The sequence below is a fragment of the Pseudophryne corroboree genome, chromosome 11 (assembly GCF_028390025.1).
Source record: "Pseudophryne corroboree isolate aPseCor3 chromosome 11, aPseCor3.hap2, whole genome shotgun sequence".
In the NCBI taxonomy this organism is placed as follows: domain Eukaryota; kingdom Metazoa; phylum Chordata; class Amphibia; order Anura; family Myobatrachidae; genus Pseudophryne; species Pseudophryne corroboree.
This window is the reverse complement of record NC_086454.1, coordinates 341,150,790-341,175,411: the sequence shown is the minus strand read 5'-3', so window position 1 is coordinate 341,175,411 and position 24,622 is coordinate 341,150,790. Positions and strand designations below refer to the sequence as shown.

Here is a 24,622-nt window from a genome sequence, read left to right as displayed (position 1 = left end):
TCTGGCCCGCAGCGGTTGCGTATGAAGTCACGCAGTCGCTGTGGCCCGCTCACCATTCGGTCCGGCCACGCCTGCGTTGGCCGGACCACGCCTACGAAACAGTGGCCAAACGCCGCCGTTTCGCCCCCTCCCGCCCATCGATCGCCTCTGCCTGTCAATCAGGCAGAGGCAATCGCTGTCCTGCTATGGCACCGGCGCATGCGCAGCAGAGAACCGTTCGCTCTGCTGCGTTAAAACGCAGTGAGCGAATGGGTCAGAATGACCCCCATTGTCGGATCGTAACGCTGAACGCTGTCATTAAAAAAATATATAGATATACAGTTGTAAGTAATAACACCAAATTAAGACCCTATTTGCGCTAGATCCAAAGCTACACCTCTGAGAAATGCCTTCTGCCAGACAAGGTATAGGAATTGAGATAAAGAAGTGTAGAGAGTTCTCATGGGAGCTATACCACCTCAAGATTCACAAAACAATATTAAAATTATTTTTTATTATTTACATAAAATAAACAATGAATTTCATAACATTGTTATATACGTTCATGACGCAGAAATATAAAAATCTTTTTCAGGATTGCATACATCAACAGTGTGTGAAGATGTTGTTTTTACAATGATTTGAAGAATTACAATCTGGTGTTCTCTGCTATTGGTTGGAAAAGATCAATCTTCAACCAGTAAATTCAGATGTATGTTCTAATCAGCCAAATCGTAGTAGAAACCCAAAGCGTTTCGTCCGTTAGGACTTCATCAGGGGTATGGATCTAGGTGGTTTTAGGAGGAAAAAATGTAAGTTTTTTTACCCATTGTTTAAGAAAGAAACTTACAAATTGTCACCATAATAAGTTGGCATATATACCAAATTTTCTACAACGGAAATTATTATAACTGGTTGTAATTCTCAATATGTCACATCCAGAAAGTGCAGGAAATATATGCAATATTCGACATACAGCATAAGATATCTGAAATATCACCATCATATCATAAATCAATTTATATTTATACAAGTAGAATCATATCATAAAATAAGTCAATATACAGGAGGAAGGAAATCAAAGAGATCCAAAAATATGGTTCAATAACCATGGAATAGTAGGTATTTTTTGTATTTTTTAAATATGGTAAATAATGATAAATAATGATCCATATATCAAAAGGTCAGATAATAATTATCAATATCAAATAATCTAATAATATAATAATATAGAGCAAAGAATACAATCTCCATCACCCATATAAATTAATAAATTTGCTATAACAATCAATAAGACTATATTGTTTTGGGCAGTTATAACAGTCAAAAACCATTGGAGGTATACAATGTATGATAGTTGCTATTTACAGAGTATATATTATTTGATTAAGTTAGAGATGTGCACCGGAAATTTTTCGGGTTTTGTGTTTTGGTTTTGGATTCGGTTCCGCGGCCGTGTTTTGGATTTGGACGCGTTTTGGCAAAACCTCCCTGAAATTTTTTTGTCGGATTCGGGTGTGTTTTGGATTTGGGTGTTTTTTTTTTTTTTTTAAAAACCCTCAATAACAGCTTAAATCATAGAATGTGGGAGTAATTTTGATCCCATAGTATTATTAACCTCAATAACCATAATTTACACTCATTTCCAGTCTATTCTGAACACCTCACACCTCACCATATTATTTTTAGTCCTAAAATTTGCACTGAGGTCACTGGATGACTAAGCTAAGCGACCCAAGTGGCCGACACAAACACCTGGCCCATCTAGGAGAGGCACTGCAGTGTCAGACAGGATGGCACTTCAAAAAATGGGTGGTCTTCTGTATGCCGACTGTCGGGATCCCGGAGCACAGTATACCGGCGCCGGAATCCCGACACCCGGCATACCGGCTACTATTCTCCCTCGTGGGGGTCCACGACCCCCCTGGAGGGAGAATAAAATAGTGTGGCCACCGTGCCCGCAGCATGGCGAGCGCAGCGAGCCCGCAAGGGGCTCCTTTGCGCTAGCCATGCTGTCGGTATGCCGGCGGTCGGGCTCCCGGCGCCGGTATGCTGGTCGCCGGGAGCTTGAGCGCCGGCATACCATACTACACCCAAAAAAATTGGCCCCAAACAGCACATGATGCAAAGAAAAGAGAAAAAGAGGTGCACTGTGGTCGCTGGATGGCTAAGCTAAGCGACACAAACACCTCAATATCACAGGAATAATTCGTTCTAATCAATGGTATTATTGGTCCAAATCACTGGAAGAAAATGACAAAATCACAGGAATAATTCGTTCTAATCAATGGTATTATTGGTCCAAATCACTGGAAGAAAATGACAAAATCACAGGAATTATTTGTTCTAATCAATGGTATTATTGGTCCAAATCACTGGAAGAAAATGACAAAATCACAGGAATTTTTCGTTCTAATCAATGGTATTATTGGTCCAAATCACTGGAAGAAAATGACAAAATCACTGGAATTATTTGTTCTAATCAATGGTATTATTGGTCCAAATCACTGGAAGAAAATGACAAAATCACTGGAATTATTTGTTCTAATCAATGGTATCATTGGTCCAAATCACTGAAAGAAAATGACAAAATCACAGGAATTATTCGTTCTAATCAATGGTATTATTGGTCCAAATCACTGGAAGAAAATTACAAAATCACAGGAATTATTCGTTCTAATCAATGGTATTATTGGTCCAAATTACTGGAAGAAAATGATAACATCACAGGAATTATTCGTTCTAATCAATGGTATTATTGGTCCAAATCACTGAAAGAAAATGACAAAATCACTGGAATTATTCGTTCTAATCAATGGTATTATTGGTCCAAATCACTGGAAGAATATGACAAAATCACAGGAATTATTCGTTCTAATCAATGGTATTATTGGTCCAAATCACTGGAAGAATATGATAAAATCACTGGAATTATTCGTTCTAATCAATGGTATTATTGGTCCAAATCACTAGAAGAATATGACAAAATCACAGGAATTATTCGTTCTAATCAATGGTATTATTGGTCCAAATCACTGGAAGAAAATGACAAAATCACTGTAATTATTTGGCAAGATCACTGTAATTAATAAATAAGATTTTACTTACCGATAAATCTATTTCTCATAGTCCGTAGTGGATGCTGGGGACTCCGTCAGGACCATGGGGAATAGCGGCTCCGCAGGAGACAGGGCACAAAAGCAAGCTTTTAGGATCACATGGTGTGTACTGGCTCCTCCCCCTATGACCCTCCTCCAAGCCTCAGTTAGGTACTGTGCCCGGACGAGCGTACACAATAAGGAAGGATCTTGAATCCCGGGTAAGACTCATACCAGCCACACCAATCACACCGTACAACTTGTGATTTGAACCCAGTTAACAGTATGATAACAATGAAGTAGCCTCTGAAAAGATGGCTCACAACAATAATAACCCGATTTTTTTGTAACAATAACTATGTACAAGTAATGCAGACAATCCGCACTTGGGATGGGCGCCCAGCATCCACTACGGACTATGAGAAATAGATTTATCGGTAAGTAAAATCTTATTTTCTCTAACGTCCTAGTGGATGCTGGGGACTCCGTCAGGACCATGGGGATTATACCAAAGCTCCCAAACGGGCGGGAGAGTGCGGATGACTCTGCAGCACCGAATGAGAGAACTCCAGGTCCTCCTCAGCCAGGGTATCAAATTTGTAGAATTTAGCAAACGTGTTTGCCCCTGACCAAGTAGCTGCTCGGCAAAGTTGTAAAGCCGAGACCCCTCGGGCAGCCGCCCAAGATGAGCCCACCTTCCTTGTGGAATGGGCATTTACAGATTTTGGCTGTGGCAGGCCTGCCACAGAATGTGCAAGCTGAATTGTACTACAAATCCAACGAGCAATAGTCTGCTTAGAAGCAGGAGCACCCAGCTTTTTGGGTGCCTACAATATAAACAGCAAGTCAGACTTTCTGACTCCAGCCGTCCTGGAATTATATATATATATATATATATTTTCAGGGCCCTGACAACGTCTAGCAACTTGGAGTCCTCCAAGTCCCTAGTAGCCGCAGGCACCACAATAGGTTGTTTCAGGTGAAACGCTGACACCACCTTAGGAAGAAACTGGGGACGAGTCCGCAGTTCTGCCCTGTCCGAATGGAAAATCAAATATGGGCTTTTGTAAGACAAAGCCGCCAATTTTGACAATCGCCTGGCCGAGGCCAGGGCCAACAGCATGGTCACTTTCCATGTGAGATATTTCAAATCCACAGATTTGAGTGGTTCAAACCAATATGATTTGAGGAATCCCAACACTACGTTGAGATCCCACGGTGCCACTGGAGGCACACAAGGGCTGTATATGCAATACTCCCTTGACAAACGTCTGGACTTCAGGAACTGAAGCCAATTCTTTCTGGAAGAAAATCTATAGGGCCGAAACTTGAACCTTAATGGACCCCAATTTGAGGCTCATAGACACTCCTGTTTGCAGGAAGTGCAGAAATCGACCTAGTTGAAATTTTTTCGTGGGGCCTTCCTGGCCTCACCCACGCAACATATTTTTACCACATGTGGTGATAACGTTGTGCGGTCACCTCCTTCCTGGCTTTGACCAGGGTAGGTATGACCTCTTCCGGAATGCCTTTTCCCTTAGGATCCGGCGTTCAAACCGCCATGCCGTCAAACGCAGTCGCGGTAAGTCTTGGAACAGACAAGGTCCCTGCTGGAGCAGGTCCTTTCTTAAAGGCCGATGCCACGGTTCCTCTTGGAACAGACATGGTACTTGCTGAAAGCAAATCCCTTCTTAGCTCCCGAGGCCATTAGTCCTCTGTGAGCATCTCTTGAAGTTCCGGTTACCAAGTCCCTCTTGGCCAATCCGGAGCCACGAGTATAGTTCTTACTCCTCTATGTCTTATAATTCTCAATACCTTGGTTATGAGAAGCAGAGCAAGGGAACACATACACCGACTGTTACACCCACGGTGTTACCAGGACGTCCACAGCTATCGCCTGAAGGTCTCGTGACCTGGCGCAATACCTGTCCCATTTTTTTGTTCGGGCGGGACGCCATCATGTCCACCTTTGGTCTTTCCCAACGGTTCACAATCATGCGGGAAAACTTCCCGATGAAGTTCCCACTCTCCCGGGTGGAGGTCGTGCCTGCTGAGGAAGTCTGCTTCCCAGTCGTCCACTCCCGGAATGAACACTGCTGACAGTGCTATCACATGATTTTCCGCCTAGCGAAAAATCCTTGCAGTTTTGCCACTGCCCTCCTGCTTCTTGTGCCGCCCTTTCTGTTTACGTAGGCGACTGCCGTGATGTTATCCCACTGGATCAATACCGGCTGACCTTGAAGCAGAGGTCTTGCTAAGCTTAGAGCATTATAAATTTGCTCTTAGCTCCAGTATATTTATGTGGAGAGAATTCTCCAGACTTGATCACACTCCTTGTGTGACTGCTCCCCAGCCTCTCAGGCTGGCCTCCGTGGTCACGAGCATCCAATCCTGAATGCCGAATCTGCGGCCCTCTAGAAGATGAGCACTCTGTAATCACCACAGGAGAGACACCCTTGTCCTTGGATATAGGGTTATCCGCTGATGCATCTGAAGATGCGATCCGGACCATTTGTCCAGCAGATCCCACTGAAGAGTTCTTGCGTGAAATCTGCCGAATGGAAGCGCTTCGTAATAAGCCACCATTTTTACCAGGACTCTTGTGCAATGATGCACTGACACTTTTCCTGGTTTTAGGAGGATCCCGATTAGCTCGGATAACTCCCTGGCTTTCTCCTCTGGGAGAAACACCTTTTTCTGGACTGTGTCCAGAATCATCCCTAGGACCAGCAGACGTGTCGTCGGAACAACTGCGGTTTTGGAATATTTAGAATCCACCCGTGCTGTCGTAGAACTACTTGAGATAGTGCTACTCCGACCTCCAACTGTTCTCTGGACCTTGTTCTTATCAGGAGGTCGTCCATTTTCTTTGAAGACGAATCCTCCTTTCGGTCATTACCTTGGTAAGGACCCGGGGTGCCTTGGACAATCCAACGGCATCGTCTTGAAACTGATAGTGACAGTTCTGTACCACGAACCTGAGGTACCCTTGGTGAGAAAAGGCAAATTTTGGGACATGGAGGTAAGCATCCCTGATGTCCCGGGACACCATATAGTCCCCTTGTTCTTTGCTATCACTGCTCTGAGTGACTCCATCTGGATTTGAACCCTTGTAAGTGTTCAAATTTTTCAGATTTAGAATAGGTCTCACCTAGCCTTCAGTACCACCATATAGTGTGGAGTAATACCCCTTTCCTTGTTGTCGGAGGGGTAAATTTATTATCACCTGCTGGGAATACAGCTTGTGAATTGTTTTCAATACTGCCTCCCTGTCGGAGGGAGACATTGGTACAGCAGACTACAGGAACCTGCGAGGGGGGAAACCTCTCGACATTCCAATCTGTACCCCTTGGATACTACTTGTAGGATCCAGGGGTCCTGTACGTTCCCAGCGTCATGCTGAGAACTTGGTAGAAGCGGTGGAGGGCTTCTGTTCCTGGGAATGGGCTGCCTGCTGCAGTCTTCTTCCCTTTCCTCTATCCCTGGGCAGATATGACTCTTATAGGGACGAAAGGACTGAGGCTGAAAAGACGGTGTCTTTTTCTGCAGAGATGTGACTTAGGGTAAAAAACGGTGGATTTTCCAGCAGTTGCCCTGGCCACCAGGTCCCATGGACCGACCCCAAATAACTCCTCCCCTTTATACGGCAATACATCTTTGTGCCGTTTGGAATCTGCATCACCTGACCACTGTCGTGTCCATAAACATCTTCTTGCAGATATGGACATCGCATTTACTCTTGATGCCAGAGTGCAAATATCCCTCTGCGCATCTCGCATATATAGAAATGCATCCTTTAAATGCTCTATAGTCAATAAAATACTGTCCCTGTCAAAGGTATCAATATTTTTAGTCAGGGAATCAGACCAAGCCACCTCAGCTCTGCACATCCAGGCTGAGGCGATCGCTGGTCGCAGTATAACACCAGCATGTGTGTGTATACTTTTTAGGATATTTTTCAGCCTCCTATCAGCTGGCTCCTTAAGTACGGCCCTATCCGTAGATGGTACCGCCACTTGTTCTGATAAGCGTGTGAGCGCCTTATCCACCCTGAGGGGTGTTTCCCACCGCGCCTTAACTTCTGGCGGGAAAGGGTATACCGCCAATAATTTTCTATCGGGGGAAACCCACGCATCATCACACACTTCATTTAATTTATCTGATTCAGGAAAAACTACAGGTAGTTTTTTCACTTCACACATAATACCCTTTTTTGTGGTACTTGGAGTATCAGAAATATGTAACACCTCCTTCATTGCCCTTAACGTGTGGCCCTAAAAGAAAATACGTTTGTTCCTTCACCGTCGACACTGAAATCAGTGTCCGTGTCTGGGTCTGTGTCGACCGACTGAGGTAAATGGGCATTTTACAGCCCCTGACGGTGTTTGAGACGCCTGGACAGATACTAATTTGTTCGCCGGCCCTCTCATGTCGTCAACCGGCTTGCAGCGTGTTGACATTGTCACGTAATTTCCATAAATAAGCCATCCATTCCGGTGTCGACTCCCTAGAGAGTGACATCACCATTACAGGCAATTTGCTCCGCCTCCTCACCAATATTTTCCTCATACATGTCGACACACACGTACCGACATACAGCACACACATAGGGAATGCTCTGATAGAGGACAGGACCCACTAGCCCTTTGGGGAGACAGAGGGAGAGTTTGCCAGCACACACCAAAACGCTATAATTATCCAGGGACAACCTTTATATAAGTGTTCCTCCCTTATAGCATTTTAATATATATACATATCGCCAAATCAGTGCCCCCCCTCTCTGTTTTAACCCTGTTTCTGTAGTGCAGTGCAGGGGAGAGCATGGGAGCCTTCCCACCAGCCTTTCTGTGAGGGAAAATGGCGCTGTGTGCTGAGGAGAATAGGCCCCGCCCCCTTTTCGGCGGGCGTCTTCTCCGGAGTTTTAGATATCTGGCAGGGGTTAAATACATCCATATAGCCTCAAGGGCTATATGTGATGTATTTTTCGCCATACAGGTATTATACATTGCTGCCCAGGGCGCCCCCCCCCAGCGCCCTGCACCCTCCGTGACCGCTGTGTGAAGTGTGCTGACAACAATGGCGCACAGCTGCAGTGCTGTGCGCTACCTGATGAAGACTGAGAGTCTTCTGCCGCCTGGTTCCGGACCTCTTCATCTTCAGCGTCTGCAAGGGGGGTCGGCGGCGCGGCTCCGGGACGAACCCCAGGGCGAGCCCTGTGTTCCGACTCCCTCTGGAGCTATGTCCAGTAGCCTAAGAATCCAATCCATCCTGCACGCAGGTGAGTTGAAAATCTCTCCCCTAAGTCCCTCGATGCAGTGAGCCTGTTGCCAGCAGGACTCACTGAAAATAAAGAACCTAAAAACTTTTTCTAAGTAACTCTTTAAGAGAGCCACCTAGATTGCACCCTTCTCGGCCGGGCACAAAAACCTAACTGAGGCTTGGAGGAGGGTCATAGGGGGAGGAGCCAGTACACACCATGTGATCCTAAAAGCTTGCTTTTGTGCCCTGTCTCCTGCGGAGCCGCTATTCCCCATGGTCCTGACGGAGTCCCCAGCATCCACTAGGACGTTAGAGAAATTATAAATCACTGATATTAACTGGTAAAATCTCGCTATCGCCTGCCTAGTGAAGTGGAATCTAGATGGGATTTTGTAGCGGGGACACAATAACTTCATCAATTGTCTAAATCCCACTGCACTAATGGCGGAAAACGGGCACACGTCTAACAGCACACTGATTATACTGAGAACTGATTATACTGATCACTGATGATACAATGGAGAACTGACACTGAGCAGCGAGAACAGGACTGGACTATTGTACTGTAGTATACTGGTCACCACAATGCAGCACTGACACTGAGCACAGATATTAAGCACTGATCAGGATACTAGAAGTGACACAGAGCTGCAAGATACAGCAATGGCCTACTGTACTGTACTACTATATACTGGTGGTCACCACAATGCTGCACTGTACTATTATATATATACTGGTCACAACAATGCAGCAGATATTGAGCGCTGATCAGGATACTAGAACTGAGTCTGACACGGAGCTGCAAGATACAGCAATGGCCTACTGTACTGTACTACTATAATATACTGGTGGTCACCACAATGCAGCACACTGAGCACAGATATTACCAGGTGTATCTCACACATCGCTCAGTACAGATTACAGGCTGTATAATCACCAGGTGTATAACACACGTTGCACAGTACAGTATACAGGGTGTATAATTAATTACCAGGTGTATCATACACAACGCACAATACAGTATATAGGGTGTATAATTCCCAGGTGTATCTCACACATCGCACAGTACAGTATATAGGGTGTATAATCCCCAGGTGTATCTCACACATCGCACAGTACAGTATATAGGGTGTATAATCCCCAGGTGTATCTCACACATCGCTCAGTACAGTTTACAGGATGTATAATCACCAGGTGTATAACACACGTCGCACAGTACAGTATACAGGGTGTATAATTAATTACCAGGTGTATCACACACATCGCACAGTACAGTATATAGGGTGTATAATCCCCAGGTGTATCTCACACATCGCACAGTAGAGTACATAGGGTGTATAATTCCCAGGTGTATCTCACACATCGCTCAGTACAGATTACAGGATGTGTAATCACCAGGTGTATAACACACGTCGCACAGTACAGTATACAGGGTGTATAATTAATTACCAGGTGTATCACACACATCGCACAGTACAGTATATCGGGTGTATAATCTCCAGGTGTATCACACACATCGTACAGTACAGTGTACAGGGTGTATAATTAATTACCAGGTGTATCACACACATCGCACAGTACAGTATATAGGGTGTATAATCACCAGGTGTATCTCACACATCGCACAGTACAGTATATAGGGTGTATAATCGCCAGGTGTATCTCACACATCGCACAGTACAGTATATAGGGTGTATAATCCCCAGGTGTATCACACACATCGCACAGTACAGTATATAGGGTGTATAATCCCCAGGTGTATCTCACACATAGCTCAGTACAGATTACAGGATGTATAATCACCAGGTGTATAATACACGTCACACAGTACACTATACAGGGTGTATAAACACCAGGTGTATCACACGCCGCATAGTACAGTATACAGGGTGTATAATCCCCAGGTGTATCTCACACATCGCTCAGTACAGATTACATGATGTATAAAATCACCAGGTGTGTAACACACGTCGCACAGTACAGTATACATACTGGTCACAACAATGCAGCAGATATTGAGCACTGATCAGGATACTAGAAGTGATACAGAGCTGCAAGATACAGCAATGGCCTACTGTACTGTACTATATGTATACTGCTGGTCACCAAAATGCTGCACTGTCCTACTATATACTGCTCACAATAATGCAGCACAGATATGGATAGTATACTTGACACAGAGCTGCAAGATACAGCAATGGCCTACTGTACTGTACTATATGCAGTGCCGTAACTAGGCATTTTAGCGCTGTGTGCAAGAAACGACAGTGGCGCCCCCCCCCCCCCCCATGTAAGACAGGGGCAGTGCGCGCCGTAGGCGCGCGAAAAATGTAGAGGGGCGTGGCTTCATGGGGAAGGGGCGTGGCCACAAAATAATAGCAATTCATACTACGGTGCACAGTAGTCTACATTATTCAAATTACGCTGCACAGTAGCGCCACTACACCAGGTAGAGCCCCTTTTATACATTACAGCAGACAGCGTCCCCCTTTTGACACATTACAGCAGACAGTCCCCCTTTTTACATATTACAGCAGACAGCGTCCCCGTTTATACACATTACGGCAGACGGTGTCCCCCTTTATACACATTGCGGCAGCCAGGCCCCCTTTTTACACATTACGGGAGCCAGTCCCCCTTTTTACACATTGCGGCAGCCAGGCCCCCTTTTTACACATTACGGCAGACAGTCCCCCTTTTTACACATTGCGGCAGCCAGTCCCCCTTTTTGCACATTGCAGCAGCCAGTCCCCCTATTTACACATTGCGGCAGACAGTCCCCCTTTTTACACAATGCGGCAGCCAGTCCCCCTTTTTACACAATGCGGCAGCCAGTCCCCCTTTTTACACATTGCGGCAGCCAGTCCCCCTTTTTACACAATGCGGCAGCCAGTCCCCCTTTTTACACAATGCGGCAGCCAGGACCCCTTTTTACACAATGCGGCAGCCAGGACCCCTTTTTACACATTGCGGCAGCCAGTCTCCCTTTTTACACAATGCGGCAGCCAGGACACCTTTTTACACAATGCGGCAGCCAGGACCCCTTTTTACACATTATGGCAGACGGTGTCCCCCTAAAAGAGAGAGAGAGAGAGAGAGAGAGATACTTACCTGACAGGCTCCTCGTGCTGGCAGCTCCCTCGGTGCAGGCACTGGGCAGTGAGATGAGAAGGAGGAAGAGGGAGGGGGAGCAGGGAGCCGCAGCAGCGCTATTTGATTGGTAGTAATCGCAGCTGCAGCATCCCCCTCTTCTTCTGTATTGGTTGCCTGGCGCTGCTGTGGATGCTGGGATGAAGGAACCGCATCCCAGCATCCATAGCAGCGCCGGGCAGCCAATACAGAAGGAGAGGGGGATGCTGCAGCGGCGCTTACTACCAATCAAATAGCGCTGCTGCGGCTCCCTGCTCCCCCTCCCTCCTCCTCCTTCTCTCCGCTGCTCGGCGCTTCTGTCTTCCCCTCAACAGCGCGGCAGCGGCGCACACAGCAGAGGCGGCATGTAATGAGTCAATTTGACTCATTACATGCCGCTGGCCGTGCGCCCTCAGGGCAACTGCGCTGTGTGCCAAGCCCCCTTGGCACACACGTAGCGGCCCTGACTATATGTATACTGCTGGTCACCAAAATGCTGCACTGTCCTACTATATACTGCTCACAATAATGCGGCACAGATATGGATAGTATACTTGACACAGAGCTGCAAGATACAGCAATGGCCTACTGTACTGTACTACTATAATTATATACTGGTGGTCCCCACAATGCAGAACACTGAGCACAGATATTTGCAGCACACTGAGCACAGATATGGAGCGTTTTCAGGCAGAGAATGTAGATATTTTCAGCACACTGAGCACAGATATTTGCAGCACACTGAGCACAGATATTTGCAGCACACTGAGCAGAGATACAGAGCTTTTCAGGGAGAGAACGCAGCCACGTCCTCTCCGTTCAATCTCCAATGCACGAGTGAGAATGGCAGCGACGCGCAGCTCTTTATATAGAACACGAATCTCTCGAGAATCCGACAGCGTGGTGATGACGTTCGGCCGCGTTCGGGTTAACCGAGCAAGGCGGGAAGATCCGAGGCTGCCTCGGACCCGTGTAAAATAGGTGAAGTTCGGGGGGGTTTGGATCTCAACGAACCGAACCCGCTCAACTCTAGCTATAATCCATATAAGCTAAGAAACATTTAAACAAAGAGGCACTGATAAACAGTCATTACAATCTTGCTTCCCTACATATAAGAGACCATGCTGGCATCAAAACTTACTTTTTCCAATGTATCAGGATCACCTTCACAGCTATAAGTGAGGGTGAGCCAGGGGCATCTATATATACCCCCTATGTGATTGCATCACTTCCTGTCATGTAATTATCAAATACATAGCTCTAACTTACTATCACTGACCTGGTTTGGGAGCGTTATGGACTCGGGGTTTCTTCCGGTGACCGGGAAGAGGAACCGCAACTGGGCCGCAGCAGAGATGGCCGAATGTAAGTTTTCCTCATGCGGGATTAGGTCGGCAGACAGGAAGCACGTGTGGACGCTGAAGGTCTCCTGAAAGACAGAACTTGAAATGCGCTGATGAATCAGTGAAGAATACCAGGTGCTGGAGGAACAAACTGTGTTAAAGTGCACTGGGTGCTTGGAGAGACTGAGGTGCTTGGAGGCGCGGAGGTGCTTGGAGGCACCGAGGTGCTTGGAGGCGCTCAGGCGCTTGGAGGCACGGAGATGCTTGGAGGGACGGAGGTGCTTGGAGGCACGGAGTTGCTTGGAGGCACGGAGATGCTTGGAGGCACGGAGGTGCTTGGAGGCACGGAGATGCTTGGAGGCACTGAGATGCTGAGAACACTGGAGACTGTGAAACAGGGAACACGCTTGCACAAAGGGAGCACTGAAGTCGATCACTAAGGAGAGACGATACTCAGGCGCCGGGCTCTGTCCGGCGTCCACCTTTGAATTCCCCGCCTTCCTCCGATTGGTGGAGGGGAGCCAGCGACGTCACCCGCCCACCACCCACGTGACAGCCGGGCGCAATGGCGGCGCCCACGCTCCGGGGACCCAGCGACCACCGGAGGCGGGGACTGCCAGGAGGACCAGCGGGCACGCAGGGGTAAGCGCGGCGGCCGCTGCCCCTGGCGTGTAACAGTACCCCCTCCTCCAGGAGTGGCCCCTGGGCACTTTCCGGGTTTCGTTGGATGTTTGGAATGGAAGATCCGAACTAGTCGAGGAGCAGTGACTTCAGAAGCTTTTACCCAACTTCTTTCCTCAGGACCATAGCCTTTCCACTCCACTAGGTACTGAAGATTCTTGTGGTAGTAGCGGGAGTCAAGAATCGTTTTGATCTCAAATTCTGTTCCACCTTCGGTCTCCACCGAGACCGGACTAGGAGACACTGACTGGAAACGATTTAAAATGAGAGGCCAGAGGAGAGAAACATGGAAAGAATTTGGTACACGAAAGTGAGAGGGCAAACCCAATTTGCAGACTACAGGGTTTAGGACTTGTAAAACTGGGTAAGGCCCGATGAATCTTGGAGCAAACTTCATAGTGGGCACTTTTAGACGGAGGTTGCGGGTGGAGAGCCATACCCTGTCGCCAACCTTGTATTGAGGAGCTGCTCGTCGTTTTTTGTCTGCAAAGAACTTGTATCGAATGGAGATTTTCTTGAGATTAGCATGAACCTTACTCCAAATTTGACTGAAGTGCCGAAGAGTGGAAGTAACAGCAGGAACATCCTCTAAAGCAGGCATTCCCAACCACGGTCCTCAAGGCACACCAACAGTGCAGGTTTTAGTGATATCCAGGCTTCAGCACAGGTGACTTAATTAGTAGCTCAGTTATTTTGATTTAACCATCTGTGGTGCAGCCTGGATATCACTAAAACCTGCACTGTTGGTGTGCCTTGAGGACCGTGGTTGGGAATGCCTGCTCTAAAGGAAGGAGTGGTAATTCTGGAATTTGTGGATGGAATCCATAATTGATGAAGAATGGGGACTCACCAGTGGAAGCGTGATACAGATGGTTATGGGCGAACTCAGCCCAGGGTAACAGCTCCACCCAGTTGTCCTATGAAGGAGAGAGATAAATGCGGAGAAATGTCTCTAAATCCTGGTTGACTCGTTCGGTTTGCCCATTGGTTTGTGGATGATAAGCAGATAAAAACTTGAGTTTTATTCGCAACGCCGAACAGAGAGTCCTCCAAAACCTTGCAGTGAACTGTACCCCTCGATCAGAGATTATTTCCTGAGGTAACCCATGCAAGCGAAAGTGTTCTCAGATAAATAGTAGAGCCAACTTGGGAACCGTTGGTAGACCTGTCAACGGAACAAAGTGTGCCATTTTTGAGAAGCGGTCAATAATCACCCAGATGGTATTGCAACCCTTGGAGAGAGGTAACTCGGTAATGAAGTCCATAGAAATATGGGTCCATGGTTTCCTAGGAATGGACAGTGGACGAAGCAAACCGGCAGGGGGCAAACGAGGAGTTTTGTGCTGAGCACACTGTGGACAAGAGTTAACATAGTCTTGTATATCCCTCCTCATGGTGTTCCACCAATATGTCCAGTTATTTGGACCAATAATACCATTGATTAGAACGAATAATTCCTGTGATATTGAGGTGTTTGTGTCGCTTAGCTTAGCCATCCAGCAACCACAGTGCACCTCTTTTTCTCTTTTCTTTGCATCATGTGCTGTTTGGGGACTATTTTTTCAAGTGTCATCCTGTCTGACACTTTCGTATATGTCCAGTGGTACTGCCATTTGATATAATTCCTGACATTACTGCCATTTAATTCCAGTGATTTTGTCATTTTCTTCCAGTGATTTGGACTAATAATACCATTGATTAGAACGAATAATTCCAGTGATTTTGTCATTTTCTTCCAGTGATTTGGACCAATAATACCATTGATTAGAACGAATATTCCTGTGATTTTGTCATTTTCTTCCAGTGATTTGGACCAATAATACCATTGATTAGAACAAATAATTCCTGTGATATTGAGGTGTTTGTGTCGCTTAGCTTAGCCATCCAGCGACCACAGTGCACCTCTTTTTCTCTTTTCTTTGCATCATGTGCTGTTTGGGGACTATTTTTTCAAGTGCCATCCTGTCTGACACTTTCGTATATGTCCAGTGGTACTGCCATTTGATATAATTCCTGACATTACTGCCATTTAATTCCAGTGATTTTGTCATTTTCTTCCAGTGATTTGGACTAATAATACCATTGATTAGAACGAATAATTGTTACGCACACCAGTGCTAACAGGAGTATACCGGTGTATGAACAGAGAGGGATGCAAAGCAAACAAACTCACAGACAGTATAACATAACATACACAGAAGGTGATGGGATAACTAATAAACACAAAGTGAACGGAGAAGCCCAAAGGCTCAGGAACTGGGTGTCTCCCTAGTGTCAGGAATGCTCAGATGGAATAGAGCGGACAATGAAGCGAGATGTAGTGATTTAACATATGGAGCACCCGAAATGATGTTGCTAAGAGCAACAGGAAAAACCCCAAAGGGTTACCAACGGGTGTGGGAATAAACTCCCTGGTCAGAGATAGAAATATAGACACAAGGAGAGTATCCACAATCCTAAACCCCACTTGCAGGGCACAGGTTCAGCTTACTGCCACTAAACTGACACCTGGAGGCCCTGCACAGTGAGGGAGGATTAAGCAAGCAGGTCTGAGAGTACAGCCGCAAACCTGCTGGGTTCACAGAATAGCAAAAGAACCCGAGCAGGTTAAACAACTGACTCCAGTCTTACTGCTAGGTCCGGATTGGCAGAATGAAGTACCGAATCCCAAGGCCTATTTGCAGTAAGCAACAAGTAAATTCAAGGTCACACAGTACTAGCTAACTCTCTGGAACTGACTAACAAACAAAGATTCAGCAGCATTTGCCTAGCCTGAGAGGATGGTTTATATAGCAGGTGCTGTCCACGCCCCACTCAGACCTCACAGACTGTGAGCACAAAACCAGCGCCGGATTCCCTGCCGTGCACAAAGCCTGTAACCACTGCACAGTAAAAACCCGAACCGGAGTATCAGCTGCGCTCAGGTTACTTCGCTAACACTTGCCTCCCGGTTGCCATGGCGACGTGGCAGCACAGAGCAGGAGATCCTAACAGTACCCCCCCTCTGACGAGGGGTCAAAGAACCCCTACTACCGGGTTTATCGGGGAACTGCGAGAAGAAAGAGCGTATCAGTCTGGGGGCATGAAGATCACAACTGCGCACCCACGACCGCTCTTCCGGGCCATACCCCTTCCAGTGCACCAAAAATGACAGCCGACCCCGAACCATCTTGGAGTCAAGAACCCTTTCAACCACAAACTTCCTCTGACCCCGTATCAGAAGAGGAGAAGGTCTTCCACTGGAAGAAGGATTACTAACCGCCAGTTTTAAAAGGGAACAATGAAATGTTTTATTGATACCCAATGAACGGGGCAGATCTAACTGAAATGCCACCGGATTGATAACCCTGGTGATCTTATAAGGGCCGATGAACCGGGGGCCTAACTTATGAGATGGCTGTCTCAACTTCAAATTCTTGGTGGACAACCAGACGAAGTCTCCTAATTTGAAGCTGCAGGGTCTTCTCCGCTTATCAAATACCCTTTTGGTCACTAATGACACAGACACAAGGGCTTTCTTCACTTTCCTCCAAATACCCCTAAGGGCCGAAACCACAGAGGAACCACCAGGCGTGGAATCCAGGGGGTCAAAAGAATTGACCTTAGGATGATGCCCATACACACAAAGGAAGGGAGAGATCCCTGTAGCAGAGTGAGCCGCGTTGTTATAGGCAAACTCCGCCATGGACAGATGAGCAACACAGTCAGTATGACACTTGGAGACATAACACCTGAGGAACTGCTCCAAAGACTGGTTCACCCTCTCAGTCTGCCCATTAGACTGTGGATGGTAGCCTGACGACAAGCTCACAGAAATCTGGAGATCAGAACAAAATGCCCTCCAGAATTTGGCCACAAACTGGGATCCACGGTCAGAGACCACATCAAGTGGCAACCCGTGGAGGCACACAACATGCTGCATAAATAACTCAGACAGGCGTCTGGCCGATGGCAACCCAACCAGTGGAACGAAATGCGCCATCTTCGAAAACCTGTCAACGACAACCCAAATGGCTGTCATCCCCAAGGATTTGGGCAAGTCCACCACAAAATCCATGTAAATGTAGGTCCATGGCTTAGATGGAATAGAGAGTGGATGTAATGGGCCCATAGGCGTGCGCAGCACATTTTATAAGGGGGTGCACGACTGGAGTGGCGTGCCTAGCACCATATATTAGCAGTCAGAGAGAAAGAGGGAGAAAAATAGAGGTGAGAGAGGGTTGAGAGAGAGGGCCAGGGTAGAGAGGGGGTACAGGTGGCACTGTGTACCTCGTTCTGTCACCGTACCCCCTAGTACAAGCATTACTGAATGTGTGTGTCCCTTCAGTACAAGAGGCACTGGGTACCTGAGGCAGTGTCCCCCCTTTCAGCACCGGCAGCAGCGGTCCCCCTCTTCTGGTTTCCGTTGGAGTGTGATGTCGGGCAACAGGATCAGAGAGGAGAAGAAAAGGTGAGAGGAGGGGCTGGATCGCCTCCTCCTACTAGTACTGCGTTGACGGGTGTGGCCCGTCAAAAGGGGGCATGCCCTTCAGTGTAGTTTAACACACCATATAACCCTTATACACATTATGCATCACAATAGTAGGACCCCTTATACTATCTAGTACTGGTGCCCCTTTCACATTATAGCACACGGTATGAGCCGAAATTCACTTTATAGCACACAGTATGAGCCGAAATTCACAATATAGCACACGGTATGAGCCGAAATTCACATTATAGCACACGGTAAAAGCCGAAATTCACTTTATAGCACACGGTATATATATATATATATATATATATATATATATATATATAAAGTAATGTCCCTTCTTTTATACAGAATTTTATCCCCCCCACCGACTCTCACCCTGAATCAGGCAGGAGGGCTCAGCTGGACACAGGCAGCGGCGTCTAGTCTTAGGCTCCAGTCTTGGCGTGTGTCGGCCGGGCTGTAGGAAATGGCAGGGCAGGGCACACTCATGGAGTCACTGGAGAGAGACTGAGCGCAGGCGGGAGCCGGGAGCACAGCGCAGGGCGGGCAGGGAGGAAGGGCGCAGGGTGCTAGGCAGTCACTGGGATCATGGCGGCGGCTGGGCTGTGCGACCAGCCACCCAGGGCCGGCCCTAGCGTGATTATTTTGGTATGCGAAAATATATTTTGGCACCCCTTAGTAAAATATATAGGTATGTGGCTTCATGGGGAAGGGGCATGGCCACAGAATAGTATCAACTCACATTACACTGCACAGTAAAGCCCAATATACATGCTACGCCACAAAAGAGCCCCTTATACATGCTACGCCACACCACAGTAGAGCCGCTTATACATGTTACAGCACAGTAGAGCCGGTTATACACGTTACAGCACAGTAGAGCCGGTTATACACGTTACAGCACAGTAGTATACATGTTACACTACAGGAGGGTAGTGCACCAGAGGCGGCGCAGTGTGACAGGAGAGAGGAGGCAGCAGGGTCTGGCAGTGGTTTAGTGTGGGCGTGGAGTCCGACTGCTGGGAGATTAGTGGTAGAACAGTGACTGTAGCACACCCTTATCAGTCCTGCACTCTACGCAGCTGTGTAGTCGGCGTATGCGTAGGGTGTACAGAACCCTCACTGATACATTACTACACACCACATTCCAACTCCTCCACCAGTAATATTGTCTATACCACCCATACACACACATCTATCCTCCCCGCTGCTGTCTCTCAACCCCCCCCCATCCCCCCGTAATATTAGTGTACAACCCCTCTCCCATACATTACTTTATCCACCAACCCACCTCCCCTGCCCAGGTAATATTAGTATGCACCCCCTCACACACACCATGACCACCCACCATTCCAGACAAAAGGAATAAGCCCAGGTACTTACCACTGCCTGCAGGGTGGCTGTGCTCTCCTCAAACACTGGCTGCTGCAGGGGAGAAGCCAGAACAGGACAGGCCAGGGCAGGAGGCGGGGACTCGGGAGCACATTGTTGTTGTACCCAGTGCCAGGGCTGACTCCAGTCCCCAGCTCCTGTGTGGATCAGTTTCATTCTGCAGGGGGACCCAGTCACAAGATCAGAGTCTGAGTGGGACACTGCACCTGTAGCAGGCACAGGTGCTGACAGTGCAGGGGATAGTGTCACATGGGCTGGCTCACATGTCACCTCCTGTAGGGGAAGTGAGAGGAACGGGAGGGGGCGGAGACTGGGAGGAGTAGACAAAGGACGGATGGCACATGTGGAAGGAGAGGGGAGAATCAGTGTGACAGCGCCCCGGGCAGCGCAGTGTGACAGGGGAGAGGAGGCAGCAGGGTCCGGCAGCGGTGTAGTGCAGGCGTGGAGGCCGGTTGCTGGGAGGTTAGTGGGAGAGAACACTGACTGCAGCAGCGCCCTCATCAGTCCCGTGCTCTACGCAGCCGCGTAGTCGGCGTATGCGTAGGGCCGGGCCTGAGCCACCCACAAGCCACTACAACTCTGTCTGAACGGCGGCGGCGCAGTGGGAGGGTGCCGGGCAGCGATGCGCAGCAGGTGATCCAGTCATCGCTGTCTGTGTGCTGCTGTAGTAGCACTGCTACAACAGCAGCACACAGACAGCGATGATCGGATCGCAAGCATGACGTGCGGGGGGTGCCGGACATTAGGGGGTGCCTGTGCGCACCAGGCACCCCCCGTGCGCACGCCTATGAATGGGCCGACAGGAACCCCTCTAGGAGTTTTATTTCGGGCACAAACGTCACATGCCCGAACCCACTGATCCACATCCCTAGCCACCAAGGGCCACAACACCGCCCTAGACAGCAACTCCCGAGTTCTGGCAATACCCGGATGCCCTGCCGACCTCTTGGCATGGAATTCCAGGAACACTCGCTATCTTAACTTAGGAGGCACAAACAAGAGACCTACCGGAAGGTCTGGAGGAGCCTGCTCCTGTGCTCTAAGGACTAATGACAAGAGGTCCTGGGTAATGCCCACTTTAATACATGATGGGGACACAATGGGCAATGGCTCCTCGGTGGTCTCTTGGACTGGAGCAAAACTCCGCGAGAGCGCATCAGCCTTGATGTTTTTTGACCCAGGGCGATATGTTATAAAAAAATTAAAGCGAGCAAAAAACAAAGCCCATCGTGCCTGCCTGGTATTGAGCCGCTTCGCTGACTCTAAATATGCCAGATTCTTATGGTCGGTGAGAATTGAGACCACAAACTTAGCCCCCTCAAGCCAGTGTCTCCACTCCCCGAGTGCATCCTTTATAGCCAACAATTCCCGGTTACCCACATCATAATTCATCTCGGCAGACGAAAATTTACGGGAAAAGTAAGCACAGGGATGAAGGCGATTATCAGACACCCCCCCAATACCTATCTCAGAGGCATCCACTTCTACCACAAAAGGACGCTCTGGATCTGGGTGTCGCAGCACTTTGGCCGAGACAAATGCCCTTTTGAGACGGGCAAAGGCCGCTTTGGCCTCACAAGACCAGTGAGCAACATCCGCCCCTTTCTTAGTGAGTGCCACCAAGGGGGCCACTATAGACGAAAATCCAGCGATAAATCGTCTATAAAAATTCGCAAAGCCCAGAAAACGCTGAAGCGCCTTCAAACTAGTGGGCTGCACCCAATCCAGGACTGCCTGTACCTTGGAACCCTCCATTTGGAAACCTTCTGAGGAGATAATATACCCTAGAAATGCGATTTGCTGGACTTCAAATTCGCACTTCTCCAGTTTCGCCCCAAGCTGGTGGTCTCTGAGTTTCTGGAGGACTAAGCGTACATGCTTCCGATGTTCCTCCAGGGAATGGGAGAAGATTAGGATGTCATCTAGATAAACAACTAAGAATCTATCCAAATATTCCCTGAGCACATCGTTCATGAAGTCCTGGAAGACTGCCGGGGCATTAGAGAGCCCAAAAGGCATCACCAAATATTCATAATGCCCTGAGTGGGTATTAAAGGCAGTCTTCCATTCATCCCCCTCTCTTATTCGGATTAGATTGTACGCACCGCGTAGGTCAATCTTAGAAAAAATGGTGGCAGTGCGAAGCTGGTCAAACAAAACCGAAATGAGAGGCAGTGGGTACGAGTTTTTAATCGTGATACGGTTCAATTCCCTGAAGTCGATGCAGGGTCGCAACGAACCGTCCTTTTTACCCACGAAGAAGAACCCCGACCCAACTGGGGACTGTGAGGGTCTGATAAATCCCTTAGCCAAGTTCTCCTGAATGTACTCTGCCATAGCCTGAGTCTCAGGACGTGACAGGGAGTACAACCTGCTCTTGGGAAGCTTAGCATCCGGCAACAAATCAATGGCACAGTCATAGGGGCGATGGGGAGGCAGTACCTCCGCAACTTTTTTGGAGAACACATCCGCAAAATCTGCATAACATCCTGGCAATCCTGGCAAACTTAGCTGCGAGAGCTGACTGGAAGGCTCAAGCAACTCCTGAAACAATCACTACCCCATCTAAGAACCTCCCCAGAGACCCAGTCAAATTGAGGGTTATGGGCCCTTAACCAGGGTAACCCCAAAACCAATGGGGCAAAAGAACAGACAGTCACATAAAAGGACAATTTTTCAGAGTGTGTGGCTCCAATAAACAAAGGAATTTGGCTGGTGCAGGAGGTAATTTTACCCTGGGACAATGGTTCCCCGTTTAACCCACAGATCTCAATCTCTGATGCCAAAGGTACTGAGGGAACAGAGTGTTCCAGGGCGAATTGACGGTCCATAAAAACCCATCGGCCCCACTGTCAACAAAGGCCTCAGTCTTGACAGTTTGGCCGAGGATCTCTAAAGTCACCGGAATGAGAAAAGTCTTTTTGGGAAATTCCGACTTCTGACCTGACAGGATATTTCCCATCACCCTCAGGCCCTGAAGTTTTCCGGCTTTTCTGGGCATGATACTACAACATGACCTTTATTCCCACAGTACAAACACAAACCCTGCTGTCTCCTCCGCGTCTTCTCACGCGAGGAGAGGCGGGTAGCCCCAATCTGCATAGGCTCCTCGGAATATTCCTCAGAGTCTGAGGTTCCCTTAGGAAAAAAGGAAACTGCAGTCTCCCTTTCAAGCCTACGCTCTCTCAGCCGTCTATCCACCCGGATGGATAACTGCATGAGCTGATCTAAGCTATCTGGCGAGGGATATTGTACCAGTTGGTCCTTTATCTGGTCAGAAAGACCTCTTCGGTACTGGTTTCTCAGGGCTGGGTCATTCCACTGGGTATCATGAGCCAACCTCCGAAACTATGTACTATAAACCTCAGCTGGCCGTCGCCTTTGCTTAAGGACCGTAATCTGAGCCTCGGCTGAAGCCATCTTGTCAGGGTCATCATACAAAATGCCCAGTGCCGTAAAAAAAGCATCAACACTTTTAAGCGACGGACAGTCAGGCTGCAACCCATATGCCCAGACCTGTGGGTCTCCTTGTAGCAAGGAAATCACCATGCCCACCCGCTGAATCTCCGACCCAGAAGACTGGGGCCTAAGCCTGAAATATAGCTTACAGCTCTCTTTGAAACAAAAGAACTGCGAGCGATCTCCAGAAAAACGATCCGGGAGATTTACTTTCGGCTCCTTAACCCCTGAGCTTGCCGCTGCTGCTGCGGAAGCTCCGCTAGCGGCCTGCGGGGTGTTCATTTTAATGGACATCTCATTAAATTGTCGAGTCAGGACCTGCACCTGATCGACCACCTGTTGCAAAGTATTTTGAGGGGTATGCTCCATATTCCCACAAAATTTCAACAGGAGTAAGGCTGCTGAATATGTTACGCACACCAGAGCTAACAGGAGTATACTGGTGTATGAACAGAGAGGGATGCGAAGCAAACGAACTCACAGACAGTATAACATAACATACACAGAAGGTGATGGGATAACTAATAAACACAAAGTGAACGGAGAAGCCCAAAGGCTCAGGAACTGGGTGTCTCCCTAGTGTCAGGAATGCTCAGATGGAATAGAGCGGACAATGAAGCGAGATGTAGTGATTTAACATGTGGAGCACCCGAAATTATGTTGCTAAGAGCAACAGGAAAAACCCCAAAGGGTTACCAACGGGTGTTGGAATAAACTCCCTGGTCAGAGATAGAAATATAGACACAAGGAGAGTATCCACAATCCTAAACCCCACTTGCAGGGCACAGGTTCAGCTTACTGCCACTAAACTGACACCTGGACGCCCTGCACAGTGAGGGAGGATTAAGCAAGCAGGTCTGAGAGTACAGCCGCAAACCTGCTGGGTTCACAGAATAGCAAAAGAACCCGAGCAGGTTAAACAACTGACTCCAGTCTTACTGCTAGGTCCGGATTGGCAGAATGAAGTACCGAATCCCAAGGCCTATTTGCAGTAAGCAACAAGTAAATTCAAGGTCACACAGTACTAGCTAACTCTCTGGAACTGACTAACAAACAAAGATTCAGCAGCATTTGCCTAGCCTGAGAGGATGGTTTATATAGCAGGTGCTGTCCACGCCCCACTCAGACCTCACAGACTGTGAGCACAAAACCAGCGCCGGATTCCCTGCCGTGCACAAAGCCTGTAACCACTGCACAGTAAAAACCCGGACCGGAGTATCAGCTGCGCTCAGGTTACTTCGCTAACACTTGCCTCCCGGTTGCCATGGCGACGTGGCAGCACAGAGCAGGAGATCCTAACAATAATTCCAGTGATTTTGTCATTTTCTTCCAGTGATTTGGACCAATAATACCAATGATTAGAACGAATAATTCCTGTGATATTGAGGTGTTTTTGTGTCGCTTAGCTTAGCCATCCAGCGACCACAGTGCACCTCTTTTTCTCTTTTCTTTGCATCATGTGCTGTTTGGGGCCAATTTTTTTAAGTGCCATCCTGTCTGACACTGCAGTGCCACTCCTAGATGGGCCAGGTGTATGTGCCGCCCTCTTGGGTCGCTTAGCTTAGTCATCCAGGGACCTCGGTGCAAATTTTAGGACTAAAAATAATATTGTGAGGTGTTCAGAATAGACTTCAAATGAGTGGAAATTATGGTTATTGAGGTTAATAATACTATAGGATCAAAATTACCCCCAAATTCTATGATTTAAGCTGTTTTTGAGGGGGTTTTGAAAAAAAACACCCGAATCCAAAACACACCCGAATCCGACAAAAAATTTTAAGGGAGGTTTTGCCAAAACTAGTGAT

At 47.9% G+C, this 24,622-nt stretch overlaps 1 long non-coding RNA gene across 1 annotated transcript in view; it reads right to left on the bottom strand.

Annotated features, from left to right (window-relative positions):
* Positions 1-552: 552 nt before the first annotated feature.
* LOC134969746 (uncharacterized) overlaps positions 553-24,622 on the bottom strand; it is a 44,865-nt gene continuing 20,795 nt past the window's right edge. The window contains exon 3 of the long non-coding RNA XR_010189520.1: positions 553-766. This is a non-coding gene — a long non-coding RNA (uncharacterized LOC134969746). The remainder of the gene's footprint in view (positions 767-24,622) is intronic.